Here is an 18,004-nt window from a genome sequence, read left to right on the forward strand (position 1 = left end):
TTCTTCTGTAAACAATTGCAAGTTAGGATTGTGCAACACTTTGAGCATTTCGTCATCTTGAATCTGGCGGTTTGCCAGACATTCTTGCTGAGTTTCGCAGAGAACTACAATACTCTTATCTTCAGAAATATTACTATGATAAAACAGGAACAGAAAGGGATTCCCGCTTGTGACTCCACCCCCCCTGTTTTAGGAGTATAAATTGGCAATGCAAATCAGCTACACGCTCACTTTTGAACCAACACCACTCTGTAATTCTAAACTTTTATCCTCACTTAACCAATGACTTCTAATAGATGCACAGAAATGGAAATAATGAATAGCGATATTGCCAGTCGACAAAAATACTCCAGCAAGACTAATTTACGTCCCTGGTTCATATGGTCTGCATTGTCCTTATTACTTACATCTGCAATGATTTCTTTCTGCTATTTTTCACATCATTATCATCAGGTGAGTAGAAATGTTTTACAGATATAAATAATTTTGTTGGGTTGGTTTATTGTAAAGCTAGTGTGTGTCTAAGTTGTATTATTTCTATAATTTGGCGTTTAGGCCACCATTGTTGACTATTCCCTCTAAATATGCTATAGAACTGGCTATCATGTTTATCCAAAAGCCCTCAAATGTCACAGTCAATGTCCTGGAGGAATACAGGTTAAGAATTCAGATTTCACTCAATTATTTGCTGCATGCTCATTCTGATGTAAATAGTATTGTTTTTGGGAAATCAGTAAACTAGCTTTATTAGAAGGAAGTCAGTGAACAGAGGTTTCCATTAAAATGTTAAAGTTAAACATGCATAAAAATACCAGTTTCGGTAAATAGTTAATTAGCAGAATAAACTGGTTACATGTGTGCAGGCTTCTAAATGATCTAATATGCCCTACTGGAATGGTTCACATTTTGCTTGATGACATAACATTAACAACTGTCTGAAGTTGTTGTTGTGGGGGGAGCAGGTGTAGGGTTTATGAGGGAGTCAATTGTTGAGAAGAGGTTGCATGGGTTGGAAGCTTGAGCGGAATTGACAGCAACAGAGAAATAATTTTGTTTGGTGACAGTGAGTTCAGTGTTAAAGTTTCGTAGTTTAGCTTTGTAGTCCATAAAGTCAGCGCTGAGGCCAGATTTTCTCCACTTGCACTCAGCTGCAGGAACAGTCTTTTGTAGCTGTTTGGTGTGATTGTTGTGACAGTGACGGGGGTTAGCAGGACGGGGGTAGCGGAAGGTGTCAGGGGCAACTTTATCCAGAGCCAGAGAAAGAATGTGATTGAACCGAATGGCAGCTTTATCCGGAGATGTGATTTTAGAAAGGGTGGGGGTTAGGAATGTAAGGCAGTTTGAGAATAGGTTGTGGTCAAGGTTACGGATATCTCTCTGCCATTGACCAGGTGTGGGATGTGGCAAAGGGGGGCAAGAGTTCGATAGGTTGAAGGTGATAAGGTTGTGATCAGAAAGGCGAAAATGGCAAGTTGTTAAGGCAGTTAATTGTAGAATGTTGAATAGACAAAGTATTGCATTGTTTCTACAGTTCTACCTTGGAAAGGCATGACTTGAATATACTAGATTGGTAAGAAAGGACAATGTGACATTTTAGGATACATTTTCAGAAGGTTTTAATCCCAGCAGAGGAGAATTCAAGATGACAGCTTTACTAGTTGATAATGTAATATTAGAAGAAAAACAGAAAACGTGTGGATTTGAATTTGCTGTTTAGCTAGACATACTTTTTGGAAATGGGGGCATAACTGACAAGCCTGTGTCCCCTGCAGTCCCAACAGGTTTAGGGGGGGTGGAAGCTGACATTTATTGCTCTTTTTATGGGACTTATACTGATCTGTGTCCCTGATGCCTCTCCTTCCACTAACACTTGAATGGCCATCATGGTACAAAGGAGGAGGGAATGTTGATACTAGCAATGTTGGCAGCTAAATTTCTTTTATTGACCACAAGCCCTGGCTTTATCTTTGCCCTGACACATTTGCCCTTTGCCCTTTGCCCTGACACAAAGACAGAGCTGGGAATCAAAGGAAGCAGTGGCTGTTGGCCCAGCGAAAGAAGTTTGTTCCAGATGAGCCAGAGTAGAAGGTTCAGAGTAGAGGGATCAGAGGTCAGAAGTCCTCCACCTTTACCCAGGGAATGCGATTACAAAACCCTTTGAACTTCATTTGTACTTTGTCTACAGTATATTATATACAGTATATGAGTTGTATATACATAAATCATTATGTAATATACACATATGTGTAAGGATACTTTTTATTAGTGTGGCTCCTCCTGGGGGACATGCTTTATATCATCTAGTCCAAAACTAGCACTTTTTTAGGATTAAGTTCATTCCATTGCCCAATGGTTCATTGACTACCCAAACCCTGTCATTTATTAGCCATATTATAGGTTTAGGATTTGAGCTTGAACATTAGACTAATGAGCTACAGAACCCTTGACATAATCTAAACATTTATAATTGCACACAGAAGGAATCATTGGCTATGACAAGTAGATACTTTGTAACTGTTTCTCAGCTAAGTTTTCAATGTGAGTTTGGGGGCCTGGATTTTCAGATCAAAAAGTAGATCTTTTATATACAATCCAGCTGTAAAAAAAAAGTCACAGAGATTTGACCCTTGACAATTAGAACCTGCTTGTAACCAGGCAGCTTATCACTCTTAGGGGATATTCCTAATAAATTAATTAGAACAGAATAAATAAAACCATTCGATCCACTGAAATAATTAAAAAAGGAGGAAACTCTTAATCAACCTTATATTTACTGAACATTAATGGGTAATACTCTTCTTTACATGCGCAGAAAACAATCATTCCACCAGAAATTTTATTTATGGGAACAAGTGCTGCTTTTCTGTTTTCTGTGTTTAGTAGCCAACTAGAATGCTATCTGCCTGGTATAGGGATTATTGGGAAGAACTGATTGTTAAGAGTTAAAAATAGTAGTAAAAGCCAGAAAAGGCACTACGTGTTCTCAAAGATAGTTGAAGAGATTTCTGCGGATAGATACCACATGAAGCACCGTAAGTGAAAATAGTGCATGCTACATTTTTACACAGCACAGGAGCATAACTACAGGTACTAGCAGAAATACCCAAGTTGGAAGCTTTTTTTCATAACATTGAAAAATTAAAACAATACATTGTTGCGCCTAAATACATTAAACACGGTGCTTGTGATGTAAATATTCCCTTAAAACAAATATACATTTTTATCTGTAACATATTTTCAATATTTTTTTTACTTATTCAAAACTGTAAAATGAAAATGAGAAATGATGTATCATTACAGGGCTTCAAATAAAAATATTGCTCTGGGCCCAATTATTTTAACATTTCTGATCCATTAGCTCTTTTTGAAAAAAACCAACTAAAAAATCTTGCCAAAACCCACATTCCTTAAAAGACCCAGGACATATTATTTAGACATGCATTTTTCTTGGCACTGAACTCACTGAAAATCCAACTACAGCTGTGAGTAGTTGTGCACCATGCTTTAAAAAATTTAGTATGTGCTACCGGTATGCACTTTTGTGCGATGTGTTGCATTGGGCAGCCAATACAAACAAAAAGTGTATCCTAATGCAATGTACCAACACATACCACGCAATGTACGACACTGTATTTTTCATAATGCAGTACACAGCTTTTGTGTCACCTAAGCCCATGTTACAATAGTTCCTAAAGGTACTGGTAACACCCCACTCTATTATTATTGTTATTTTTATTATTAATAATGATAAACAGGATTTATATAGCGCCAACATATTACACAGCGCTGTACATTAAATAGGGGTTGCAAATGACAGACTAATACAGACAGTGACACAGGAGGGGAGGACCCTGCCCCGGAGAGCTTAAAATCTAGAACAAGGGTCGGCAACCTTTTTGGTCCCACAGACCACTAAAACCACTGGCTCCTGACCACGCATGCGTGGGGAGAAGGGTGTCACTCCCCCAGAGAGGAACCTCCCCCAGAGTGACTTCATGATGTTATAACCCCTCTCACTCTCCCACCGCAGATCTGAAGGTAGAGTTGGCTGGTTGTGTTCAGGGACACAGCCCACCCACTTCCCTGAGCCTGGGAACTGTATGGGGGACATGGTCCCTTCTCCTGACCCCGCTCAGGGGTGCACCGGCCAGAGCCGCGGAGCACCAAAATTTTCTGGCGACCGCTGATCCAGAAGGTGGGGGAAGTAACACACAATAGGATCCAAACTTGTAGGTTTGAATAGAATGGGAACTTCTGTGATGTTCTAACTTTTCTAGCTTGTACAAAATTAAAAAAGAAAGGTGTGGCTGGCATTGAGCTTTTGTCTTCTTGAGTTCTGTGGTCAAATTTCATATAGTTTCTGCAGTTAATAGTTATTGCTGTTTAAAGATCAATACTAGAACAGTTATTTAAAAAGGCACTAAATGAACTAATATATACTGCCCAGCCAAAAAAGTCACACACTCCAATTTAAATGCGGACTGCTTTTAGATTTAAATACGGCAGGCATTCACTGCGGTATAGTTTTGATGGGCCTATGCAATTTCATAATATTTATTTTCATACATAGTTACATGTATTTTGTTTTCCATGATCTTGTATTATGATGGAAGAGTCGGACCTCTGCGTAAAGTTCTCTCCAGTAGATCCCAAAGATTCTCAGTGGGGTTAAGGTCTGGACACTGTGGTGACCATTTCTTGTGTGAAAATGATTTCCTATGCTCCCTGAACCACTCTTTCATAATTTGAGCCTGATGAGTCATCGCATTGTCATCTTTGGATATGCTTGTGCGATCTATTGATGGAAAACCTGGCCATAACATAGCTGAACCTATACCTGACCAACTGCAGCAAAAAAAGAATATAACACTCCCCCACTGGTTTAGGGCAGGGGTCAGCATCCTTTACTATCAAAAGAGCCATTTTGCCTCCTCTTCCACTAAAGAAAAATAGGCTGGAGCCGCAAAACATAACACAGTTTATAAACTTTTAAAAGTTTTACGGCAGCCGAAGGGAGCCACAGCAAGGAGGCTGAAGAGCCGCATGCGGCTCCGGAGCCGCAGGTTGCAGACCCCTGGTTTAGGGGAAGGGGGGGGGCGTAGCCAGGCAATGTATCTTTGTTAGTAACACTAATCCAAAAAGTTGCATCCACATGTCAAACATGTTACATAATTATAGTCCAGGAATTGCTTTCTGTTTCCTGTCCGCAATAGAAAATGACTGCTACAATCTGATTTATTTATTTGCTGTAGGCTAAAACACCTGTGTCATATCTTGTTTCCATGTTTTATGCCTTCTAAGCTTCCATTACTCCATTTCTTTACGTAGTATTACCATCAATATTGGAGTCACCTGTTGCACATGTAAAGTAACAATACAAACTGCTTTTTATAGAGTTTAAAGTTGGAACTAAAATACGTAAACCCTACACAAAGGTTTAGAAAAACATTAATCAGTGCTGACATGCCTTGTAATATGCTACATTCAGTTGAAAAACCTGCTTGAAGCTAATAAATTCAGATTATATACTGGAAGTTAACACCATGCACATCACATATTGAATGCGCTGCCAGGATGATGAATTGTCTAGTGATGATCAAATGACTACAAAAGGAACATCCTTCCTCTATATCTACAGTACAACAGCAGGATCTGCAATATTTACAATAGTTACAATTTAGCTAACTTGAAGGGAATTTCCTCTCCCCTCAATAAAATATAGCTTTGTTTTATTTGAACTTTAAAATGTATTAAAGGTACAACATTTTAAAAGATTGTCCCATGCCCGCCAAGTGCAATGCCAAGCATCTGGCTTGAAAGCTGGTAAAGTGGTCATACCTCACCAAATGGATATTCTTTCTGGTTTTGCAAAAGCAATTAAAGAGGAACTCCAGGTCCTAAAGATCTCTAGAACAGAAAGGGGTATAAATGTGTGCACTTGTGTAAACTCAATCCACAACATTTCCAATGTTTTGATGATGTATTCAGTTACCTCTCTCAGATCTAGAGATCTTTGCAGCCAAGACTTCTTTGAAGAGACTGTGTCACTTTGTCCATGTTGAACAAAGTGATGGTGTCCCTGTAGAGATCTCTTCCACCCCACCCTTTGATATTCACCTTACCAGTGATCACTTGTAGTGCCTTCTTCACTGCAGCTGGCAACAAAATTGCATTTCTCGGTATGGAGGAGCTTGTGCCAGTGTGTGTGATTTTGCTCAGGTCTAATAGCCAATATCTATGCCTAAACGCTGTCACATGACTGGGGAACAGTGACTTCAATGTTCCACCTGATCGGTGACATCAGGTATTTCAGTGCTAGCAGGTGTGAAAGAAAGCACTGGTAAAGTGACCATACATAGCTTTCACCTACAAGGTGAAGGTGACAGTATCTCTTTCAACCATTCTAAAGTGTCCTCTCAATAATATTGCACAGGATGCACCATAACAGCACTTCATCAATCTCCCAATTTGATGAATCAGGTGAATTTATATATTTATATGTTCAATTTATATGGCAAAGTAACTGTATTGTGAAACTGGGAGGACACACATAAACACTAAGAAAATGTTACATATAGGTTTTGTCTGAACTCCACATTACTTCAGCGGAGTTTTAGGGACGAGCTAATAAATATATTCCAAGTGACTATCGCCATAGATGGGTTACAACAAATACATTTTGCATCCCAAATCCCATAGCTTCATGGGATTGGTAGGGACTGTTTGTTAAATAGAGATCTGCTAGGATTAGATCATGGTGGGTAAAAGGTATTTAGAACTAAGATCCACAGATATGGTATGCAACATAGGTCTTAGACCAGATGTGTTTTGCCATTAGGCTTCCTCAAGAGTAACACACACCATAGCAATACTACATGTTAGTAAAGGGTACAATTAGTATATCATATGATAATGAACCAAGTAATGTAAATATGTACAAATGCATTTATATGAATACCATGATATAGGAAGGATCAACAATTATTATTAATCACCTCACATATCACAGCATAAGTATATATACAAATATAGGAGGTTCAATACTTAGGACAATGATGTAACAAGAAATATATATGCTTTGGCTATAAGTGCAAAGTGAAAGCCAATGTATCAAGGAAGATAAATAAATATATTATAAAATAAGAAATAAAAATACAATTACTTCCAAAGGTATAGTGTGTAATTCCATAGACATGATATGAAATGAGGGAATATACAATTATCTAGGCAGTATAAAATGTACAGTTTTTACTTTATATTATATTTATGTACACATTTTTGTTGAGTTTGGCAAATTCAGTGGTAATAATTATAAATATTTCCTGTCATTACAGGGTAACAGTTTATGTGATGCACAAGCAGCATTTGGTGAGTGTCTACCAGAGATTGCATGGCTTCTCTGTCATCTGTCGTAAATGTAAATTTCATCAATTATCAGTGTTATCTCTGTCCCTGTTTTAACTACAAAAAAATCTGTTGTGAGAGAACATGGAGACTGTCAGTGTTGACATGTCCTTCGAAAAAGGCTACCTACATTGGCTTTCATGCCAGTCCAAAAGGGTAAAGCTGATCTCAGATCTTACCTTTAGTCTTGAACAGTTGCACTGGCTCCTCTTCCATATAGAAATGGCTTACACTGGTTTCACTGCACACTGTGAGCTTATCTCATTAGAAGCTGCAGCAAGTCAGATAGAGTCCATCTCATTTCCCAGTCTATTTCTCCACAGTCCTACTGTCCTGGAATGCTCTTTTACATTAGCTTTCAGATCTTTTAATCATGAAGCCTCATTTTCACATGTCAGTCTGATTTTCATGCATATACTATCTGCTTAGGAACCAATCCCAATTCTCCATAATAATGTTTAAAGAAGATATGTACAGCACCCAAGGCACCCCCCCCCCCCCCCCCCCACCCATAATCTACCTGAGCTGCACAAAGAAAAGCACAAAGACTTAGTGACAATATATTTTGGTCTTATACTAGATCTTATATTAGAATATGCTTTCTTTTGAATAAATTATACTTTTCCTAATAAATTAATGTTTACAGAGCTGCAAAATGCCTAGATTTGAAATTCAATTAGGCATGCTTTCTAGCATAGGTAACTCATGGATTCACTTTTTCTAATGCACTGACCCGGAACATGTATGTAAATGACAAGTCTTGACTTTCCAAGATCTATGTCACACTTGTGATCCTATTCCTCAGCAGTGGTAGTTTCCAGGTCACTGGGAATCTCATCATTGCAACATACAGAGTTTTACTATGACAGACATAAATAAGAGTTGGATGGCAAAAATACTTTATTATTTCTAAAAAAAAGTCTTAAAACATCATATAAACATAAACAAATTTGGTTACAATCACATAAGATCCAATGAAGCATATATCAAATACACTGAAGATGATACATTTTGAAAAGTAGTATCACCTAGATCATGTAAACAACATTTTTTGTATTTAAGATATAAGGCATATACCACCCCTTTTAGGTAATAAAGTCGTCAATGGTATAGTTATAGTAATATGTGTGATGCATTTTGCAGGATTATAAACATATAAATGGTCTTTCACTATTAGATTTGCTGATTTCTATCATGTCAGGTTTTTTCTCTACTGCTTATATTAATGCGATTACTGTAGCGTGGATTTGTATAGGCTAATTATTTACACGCAAGACAGTGTGGTCAGAGGTTGTGTGCTGCTCTACGTAGTGAACAAGCAAAACTTATATTTCTACTTACACACATATTTCCTTTCCTTCAGATCATGTCTGGCTCTGTTGTTACTCGTCGTAAGTGCCTGAAGCACCCTGATTAATTTTGTTATATATGTGGCAGTTTCACCATTCCCAGTCAAAGGGCAAACATCAGCACATTTGTAGAGCAAGCCTATTTGTCATTTTTCTAAGTTAAACTTGGTGATCAAGATAAGTCTTGGACCCCTCATAAGGTGTGCAAACAGTGTGTCAAGGCTTTAAGAATGTGGACAAAGGGAAGACAAGATAAGATGCCATTTGGTATTATGGTGATGAACTAGGTGACAACAATGATAAAGAGTTTGAAACTGAAGAGGACTGTGTTCGTAAGGGATTTGATCAGCATGAGTTGAGTGATTTGGCACGTGATTTGGGACTTTCGAAGAAGGTTTCAGAACTCCTAGCATCAAGACTGCGTCAGAAAAACTTACTTGAAAAAGGAACTAAGCTATCGTACTTTGGAACCAGAGAAATTACATTTCTGCAGTACTTTAGAACTGACAGTGACATTGTGTATTGCCATAACATACCTGGTTCAATGGAGGAATTGGGAATTCCAATCTATAACTCAACTGAATGACGACTATTCATCGATAGCTCAAAGTGGAGCTTGACATTGTAAAGTGGAGAATACATTGTAATCCGCTTTTAAAAGTCTGAATACAGTGAAATACAAAAAATATTAAAAGTAAAAGTACATCTTTTAATGCATATAACATCAGTGCCCTGATTTACATTTTGTCCACTATTAGCCCTGAATTTGATCTGACCTTTGTTGAACTTTTCCTGAACCATTTCATCATTTACTGATTTCATCATTTGAACACTTTGTCTTTGACCTTGAACGTTCCTGACGGCTTACTGGAGACTTGACCACATCCATGGCATCCAAAAGGCATCTCGACAGCTGTTTTTAAAGAACTTGAAAGCAGCGACAGCGATTTGGAGTAACTTGTGGAATTGAGCGATAGTGATTCACCAGGATATTTGTCATCAAACAGCGAAAGTGAACTGAACCTGAGGTCAGTACTGTGCGCACTTCGTGCTCTATTGCCCTTTATGCGGCCCAGGCCAACGACCTCCTGGCATACCTGTAATTGTTTCTGATCGATGAGGTTATTGAAAAAATAATTGCTGAGAAAAACAGGTATGCTGCAGAACAACTGGCTGTTCTGAGGCAGAAAGTGGGAACCTGTGACCGAAAATTACATTTGGCTATTTTTGGGCTTAGTGATACTTCAGGGAGTGGTGGGCAACCCCTGTATTGGTCAACCAATAAAATACTTGCCAGTAAATTCTTTGGCACAGTCAATCTGCCAGTGTACACTTTACCAACAATGAAGAGTTTGATGAGACCCCATTCTGCACCAAAACTCAAAAACATTTGGGATGTTTCTCAGATTATTCTAAAAAATTTCCAACAGACCTATGTGCCAGAAAGAAACATCAGTCTGGATGAAAGTCTAATGGCCCACAAGGGGAGGCTCAGCTGTGTGCAATACAATGCGTCAAAGGAGCCCGATTTGGAGTGAAAACCTACATGCTGTGCGAATCCTCAACTGGTTACATATAGAATTTCATCCTTTACACTTGAAAAAAGGCATAATTCAACCCAAAATACAACAACTATGGATTGTCAACATCTTCTGTACTTTACTCATTGAGCCATTGCTAAATCAGGGCTATTGCGGCAAAACCTACAACTTTTTACACATCTCCTGAACTTTGTGAGTTTCTTCTGCAACACAAAACAGATGCGTTTGGAACTGTTTGGGGCTAACCAGTGCAACCTGCCATCACTGTTTGCAAAAGGGAAGCTGAGGACAGGAAAAATTGTTGCCAGGCTGAAACGCAAAATGATGGCCCTGACAAAAAAGATGTGTGCCTGATGAGTACTGTCCATGATACCTCCACTGTTATGGTACGCACAAAAGGTGAGAAAGAAATGATGAAGCCACAGGTGGTGATTGATCACAATAACACCATGGGAGGTGTCGACAGAGCTGAACAAGCAATACCATTCCACCCAGCCATGAGGAAACAACAAATAAATATTACAAAAAAAATCTTCAGATATCAATGCTTGTAGAATGCCTACATTCTGTACAAGAAAAAAGAGTGACAGGCCTGTGAGTCATCCTGACTTTTTTGGAAAGTTTCCGAATGCATTTTCAAGAACCACCAAACACCATCAATGGCCCTGAATAGACCTGGATGTCGTGCTGTTGCCGTTTTCAACCCGGAATGCCTGACTGGTGGTCACTTCACAGAGTACATCCCACCAACCCAGAAAAAGGCAGCACGTACAAGGATGTGCATGGTTTGTTTCTCAAAGAGTGATGACAGCAGATAGAAGATCCGCAAGGAAACCAGGTTCTACTGTCCTGATTGTGACGTTGGACTGACGTTGTGACGTTGAGTGCAGTACCATTCTTCAAAATTTTCCATACCCCGGATGTCTACTAGACATTTAATTTTTTTTTTTCAAAATCTACATTTCATTTTAATTATTATTCATTAATAATATTGCACCCTTGTTTGGACAAATTTCAGTGCTTTTGATAAAATTGTTTAATTACATTGATAGTTGTTATAATATTTCATTATTTTTTATAATTATTATTTATAACTATTTATTATATTATAGTTTATGATTATAATTTAATAAATAAATATACCTATCATACCCGGGAGTTATTCCTAAGAATTACAGGCCCACAATATTAAACAACAAATTTCCATGCAAAACAATGTGACCCTTTTAGCATAAAAAACGGATTAGAATTAATTAGAACGCCAGGTGGGTTAAAGTGTGTCCTCCTTCACAATGGCAATATATTTCGGTCAGTTCCATTTGGCCATTCAGTTTCTTTTTATGAAGAATATGCAGACATAAAGAGAGCCATTGAGTTGTTGCAATATCACCAACACAATGGGTCATCACAAAGGGTGTTGACCTTAAAATGGTATGCTTTCTTCTTGGTCAGCAACATGGATAAACCAAGTATCCCTGTTATCTGTGCATGTGGGACAGCAGAGCTCGTGAGAGGCATTGGGTGGAAAGGAATTGGTCTCCAAGATCTGCTCTAAAACCAGGTGATCCAAACATTGTACATGAGCCACTTAGAAAGAATATTATATTCCCGCCTCTGCACATGAAACTGGGTCTGAAGAAGCAGTTCGTTAAATCTTTGCCAACTGAAGGAGACTGTTTCAAGTACTTCATTTTTGCATTTCCTAGCCTGTCATTTAAAAAAATAAAGGCCAGTGTGTTTGATGGTCCACAGATTCGGCAGCTCATCAAAGATGAACATTTCATCAGAACAATGTCAGAAGGAGAAAAGAATGTTTATCATTCAAAGCCATTGTCAAGGACTTTCTTGGAAATACACGAGCAAATATTTACACAGAAATTGTCCAGAAACTCTTGCAATATGAGGATCAAGGTGCATTTTCTGCATAGCCAGCTTTCTAATTTCCCGGAAAACCTTGGTGCAGTCAGTGATGAGCAAGGTGAACGATTCCACCAAGATTTGAAGGTCATAGAAGGACAGTATCAGAGTAGATGGAATGTACATATGATGGCTGACTATTGTTGGAGCATCCAGCGGGATTGACCTAACACTGAACACTCCAGGAAAAGCTATAAGCGTAAATTTTTACCATAACCGCTTACCCGATTAATTTTCAAATGTTTTACTGTAAAAACAATGTCAAAGAGTAACAATAAATACTTTGTATGAACAAAAGAAATGTAAATAAACAGTACATTCAAGGTAATATTTCGTTATTTTTTCATTGTATGTAAAATTTGTATGTTTTTTGACAAAAAATAGAGGGTACCCTGTATCGTAAAAACTAGATATGATAGCAAAAACTGGGGTCATTTCTTGATTCGCCACCCAAAAATTAGTAAAAAACAAATGTAAGATCTAACTCAACAAACAATGTGTTCCCCAGTGTAATCCTTGTCAGCCAAGACATTTCCAAAATGTGCTAATTACAGGAAATTAAAGAACTTTACTCAATTAAAGTAGATTAGGTTTTTATTTTGATTTTTATTGCTGTCCTTGACCCCAGTCAGATCTTTTATTTGAAAGCGCAGTGTGTGGGATTTCCAGCTTATCTTTCTTTGCTCATTGGTGAGTCATTGGCCCAATAAAAGTGCATACCAAGTGTTCAGACACTTTACTGATAAACTAACCTTCACTAGCAAAGTTTCCTAATGTACCACTGTCACCTAAAAGGTACCCTGTCCAACCAACATTTGTTGGCCCTCTGGGTATCTATACCATTTCTCAATAAATGAACTACCTTAAATATAAGGAAGGTGTGCCAGTGGTGACAATTAGGATCTGGAATTTTGATAATGTCATCCTTTTGGTCACTGCAGCACCCCTTTAAAATGTCACTGTGAATTGTCAGGTGTGTGGCAAGGATAGTTCTGACATGTCCCTGGCTTCATGTTTTTCTGTCAGTGACTTGATAGGTTTAGTGCAAAATTGCATTTGGGTAGGTCATTCATTTTAATATCCTGTCCAATGCATTGCAAAGAACCAAAAATTGCACATGCAACATCGTCGGCAGCACACAACACAAAGTAGCCCATTGACATTTGTTGAATGGGCTGTACCTTAATACATCTAGACCCTCTACTGTACCAATTTGGTGAAAAAAATAACACTAAAATTATTTTAGTACATACAAAAATAATATGATCCTTCCATTTTGTTAAAATATTAAAGATAGGATGGCACTGAGAAAATAGATATGAAAAATTATAAGCATTAAAATTGCTTTTAGATGAGGCTTTTAAAACGTTTACAGCTCATTTAGAATTACCCTTATTGATACCTCTAAAATGAGCTTTAAAGAAGAGCTCCAACTTTGGTGCTGGATCAAAGAGGAGGTCAAGACAACTCAGGGATGTGAAGAGGCTAAGTAAGGTAGGTTTAAAAATATTCTTCTATATAGAGGAGCTGGGAAAGGGGAAGACAAGAAATTAAAGGCCCTGGAGTTGTAATTTAAAATGAATTGTGCTAGCTAAAAAAAAGCCTAAAGTCAAATTAGTAGCTAGGCTCTTATATTCATCCCCAGATCTTCTGCTCTTTTATCCAAAGTATTTACCATTCAGATAACTTTACCATCATTGCAACACTCACTGGGTATCAAGGAAAATACCTGTATATATTATAAACTCTACAAAAGGTCATAGTTTACTCTAGTGGTAAATATATAGGATAACAAATATTTCAATACTGAAAAACTGGTGCACAAATTGCTCTTTGCAAGTTTTTCATACCAAAAAGATAAAACGATGTGCTTTACAGGTCCTTCCCATTACCCCAACCTAACACTTAGTGCCATCCAGATACTATCTTTTCACTTTTTGGCATGGGCTGCAGCGAGTGTACAATAAAAAGTTACTAGGAATATTATTTAAGCAGCATATCTTTTATACCAAGTAATTTAGCCTACTTATGCCTTTCTTGGTCTAAGCCGTAAGGGTAAATCTAGAGGGTGAGCTAACAAAATTTTAAAGTTTTATGTTTATATTAATGTGTATGTATACCAAGATTTTTTAAAATCTTTTGTATTTAGATAGGGTGGCCAATAGCTAAAGCATAATAAACCAAAACTGGAGTGAAGTATCATGTCATAGTGCTCAAGTCATAAGTCTCAGTGTGTTCATAATACTCATCAGCTAGCACTTGGTTTTCTAAACCACGAGTTATTGTGTGCTGCCAAGCAATTATAACATGAGCGGCAGTGTGTTTTTATGACTCCTTATTTTCTTTTTATTACCAGCAGAGCCATAGAACATAAAGCTATTTGCCTTGACCTTGTGTTGAGAATGCACTGGGTAATTGTAATGCGCCTGGGCACACAAACCACAACCAACTCCAGATAACCTTGAAACAGGTTTATTCAAAACAGCACAGCACAGCAAGGGTTAATTTCAATCAAGCAAGGTACAGAAGGATAAGGCAAATGCAGGTCAGTAACAATCCGAGGTCAGGGCTGGCAGCAGGCAGAATGGTCAATAACAATCCGAGGTCAGGGCTGGCAGAGTTCAATCAGAGTTAGTTTCAGACCAGGTCACTGAGGAGATGACAAGCAGATAAAGTTTAACATACACAAAGACACACCCAAGCACACTGTGGTAACAGAGGCTATAACGGGCAATGGTGTAATGGACAGGCTCTCCTTAAATGGCCAGGATGACCAATCACCTTGCGCCACCTGGCACTGTCTGATAGGAGACTGAGTAAATCCCCTGCAGCTGATTGGCCGCAGGGAATTCAAACTAACTCTGTCCCGCCCTAGGGTGAGGCAGCCGAGTGCCACGCCCTCGGGGGGTACAAGAGGGACGCATGGTGACACGCGCACCTCTTCCCACAGTACCCCTAGGACGTGCACTACTTTGCACTTGCACACCACATCCAAACCACATCCAAAGGGATGCAAGGGCTGCTGCCTGGCTGAACAGTACTTTGGCCAGGGCGGATCCCTCCGCCTGTAGAGACAGACAAGCTGCGAGCAGGGCAGCAGCCTCGGCCATGCTGCCTGCTACTGTGGCGTCCCCCTCTGTGGCTGGGAACCCCAGGGACACCGCGGGCTCGCAGGGCGGGTAAGTTCCTTACAGTAATGCTCCCAAATGCAGCTTAACAGTGATGGCACTTAAGGGCTTAAACTACTGGAATTTGTTTCTATTAATTCAAAAAATGTGTGGTTTTAGCCTTTTAGATCATCTACATTTTACTATTTTTATTACCTTTCAGTAAAGGTAAATTCTTTTTGCATGAAATCCCTTTCCAATACCTTCATATATATATTACCCCAATGTGATTTTTCACACAATTTATACTGCATGTAAAAGGATATTAGAACCTTGGCACAACTTTTGACATTTTCAAAGCCAAGTGAGTGCTAGGCTTGAAAAAAAGAAAACTAAGGAACTCGTAAGCTTCAAAACATTGTTTTCATTTTTTGGTTTAGATATACTTTAATTTCTTTATTGAGATAACAGAGGTCAAATATGTCTTTATACTACCTCTGTGCTATTTAGCAAAGATACTAAAAGTTCTAAAAGATCTAAAATGTAATCAAAGATCTAAATGTTGATTTATTTTTCTAAATATATATATATTTTTTTTGTTTAACAGACAATTCTTTACCAGGAAGTTGGGAATGGAACATGACAAACTGCCACGGACAGCTGGAAAAATTTAATGCATCCACAGTAACTATAAATGCTGATGGAGTTTATCTAATAGACATTCAGATATATATACTAAATGAAAATGGTACTGAAATGGAGCTGGAGACATGGCCCAGTGGGAATAAAGTTGTCACAGGTGCATATATAAGCCCACGCAAACAAGGTTCATACATGGTGTTGAAAGCAAATTATGCACTAAAAAAAGGAGATAAAATGATGCTGGAAATAAATGTTGCTCTGAGTTCAATATCAACTAATTTCAAATCCACATACTGGAAAATACTTAAACTTAGAGACTAATTTTTTACTGACAAGACTGTACAAGATTTACCATATTTCAAGATTCATTTGCTACATATAAACTAATCAGCTATAAACTGCTTGTTCTGCTCACTTCATTGTTTTCCTAACAATTGCGCTACATTTTGAATGAAACCTGTGCTGAGGAATTGAAGGCTGGCCTCTGCTCAGTCTCGGGACTATCCTTCCAGTTCTGTCTTTAAAAGTGTTTAGCTGAATCCTGGTAAAATCAACTGCAACAACAAGAGGTTATTTTAAAATAACTTTAGGCTTTGTAATCATTAATATATAGTTAAATATATGTTATATATGCAATTAGTGTAAATACCTAAACTTGACATGGGCTCTACAATTCTGTCTATTGCAAGACTGAAGTATGATAGAAAAAAAAGCACAGGAAACTGGTTGTTTATGAACCAATCAGAAGCATTCTAAGAGATGGAGAAAACAGAGTGGCAGAGAAATGTTACTGTCCATTCACAAGTTAGGGGTGGTCCTGGACAAGTTAGGCTAAAAGGGAGTGGGTGGAATAATGCTTGCCATCAGACTTTAATTGGCTGAAAAATGTACTGTTCAGTAAATTAATTGACTACAGTGAATATTGAAGCAAATTTTGTTGTTGGTATTTAATCTTTTTTTCTCTTGCTATTTGTCAGAGTTCCTTATTCATTTTCCTAATTTAAATTTATTTTGGATTCCAACCAGCTGTCATAAAATAAACTGTTTTTGTTTGGATTTTAAAACCATAGGTCTGCCTGTCAGAACTACAGATATGCTTATTAAACTAGGGAAAAATGTAACTGAGAAAAGTTCATGAACTTTTTTGGAAGCTAAATTTAAATTTGCAGGCATGCATTTAAATCTACAGCTGAACTGTTTTGTCTGCCACTGAATCCTGGAAGTCTTCAAATTGATTCAAACAACCCTTCCAAGTCTTTGAGCCTTCTGCCGGCTATAGTGTAGTTAAAGTCTGAAGCCTTTGTAAGGCACCTTTATTTTCAGAGGTAAATGCATTTGGGAAGCTGTATTTCTCATACATGCTACTAGTCGATGCTGAAGGGGCAGGAGTCACTGGTGTAATAAAAGTCTGGGAAGGTCAACCCTAACTCTTCAGCATGAGTACCAAGACTGTGGGATTTGAGTGTAGTTGTAGAAGCTTCATCACTTAATCAAACTGCATATCTACTGGTTTTAATGGCAGAATCATTGAATATTTACAGACTGTTCTAAGGGTTGCTCAGTAAACCAAAAAGGTTGGATAGGGTATCCAGGTTATCTAGCAAGGATGGGATATCTACATCACATGGGGGGTTTTTAGTATGACAAACGTGCTACTGTAAGCCCTACAGCCTGGTCAAGGACTTGCCTCAGCCTCTGAATGAGGAATAAAGGAGGCTCAATAAATTAATTATTTATCTTTGCATGTAATTATTATCTGACTTGTTTGACTTCATGCTGAGAATTCAAACTTCAGACTATTACACCTACCTACAGTTTCTACTAATGCACAAAGTTTTAACATCAGTTCTCCTGCCGAATCTTTACTTAAGCCAGCCATAGAGCTTTCTGTTTATTGCAAAAATAAACTGGTAAAGGGGAAATATCGTAGTGAAAAAAATACATTTTATTGCAAGGGTTATATTGGTGAAGGTGCAATAACATTAAGAAAATAAATGTTATAACAACTATTTTTTTGGAATTTTGATGTTTTTGTTTTTATGTG

The 18,004-nt window shown here is 38.0% G+C and overlaps 1 long non-coding RNA gene across 1 annotated transcript; it reads left to right on the plus strand.

Annotated features, from left to right (window-relative positions):
- The first annotated feature begins 231 nt into the window (after positions 1 to 231).
- On the plus strand, positions 232 to 16,195 carry LOC140336672 (uncharacterized). Its single transcript, XR_011921929.1, has 3 exons — positions 232 to 453; positions 7,335 to 7,368; positions 15,926 to 16,195. It is a non-coding gene; the product is annotated as an uncharacterized lncRNA (long non-coding RNA).
- Positions 16,196 to 18,004: the final 1,809 nt, after the last annotated feature.

Source organism: Pyxicephalus adspersus, chromosome 8, assembly GCF_032062135.1.
Source record: "Pyxicephalus adspersus chromosome 8, UCB_Pads_2.0, whole genome shotgun sequence".
Taxonomy (NCBI): domain Eukaryota; kingdom Metazoa; phylum Chordata; class Amphibia; order Anura; family Pyxicephalidae; genus Pyxicephalus; species Pyxicephalus adspersus.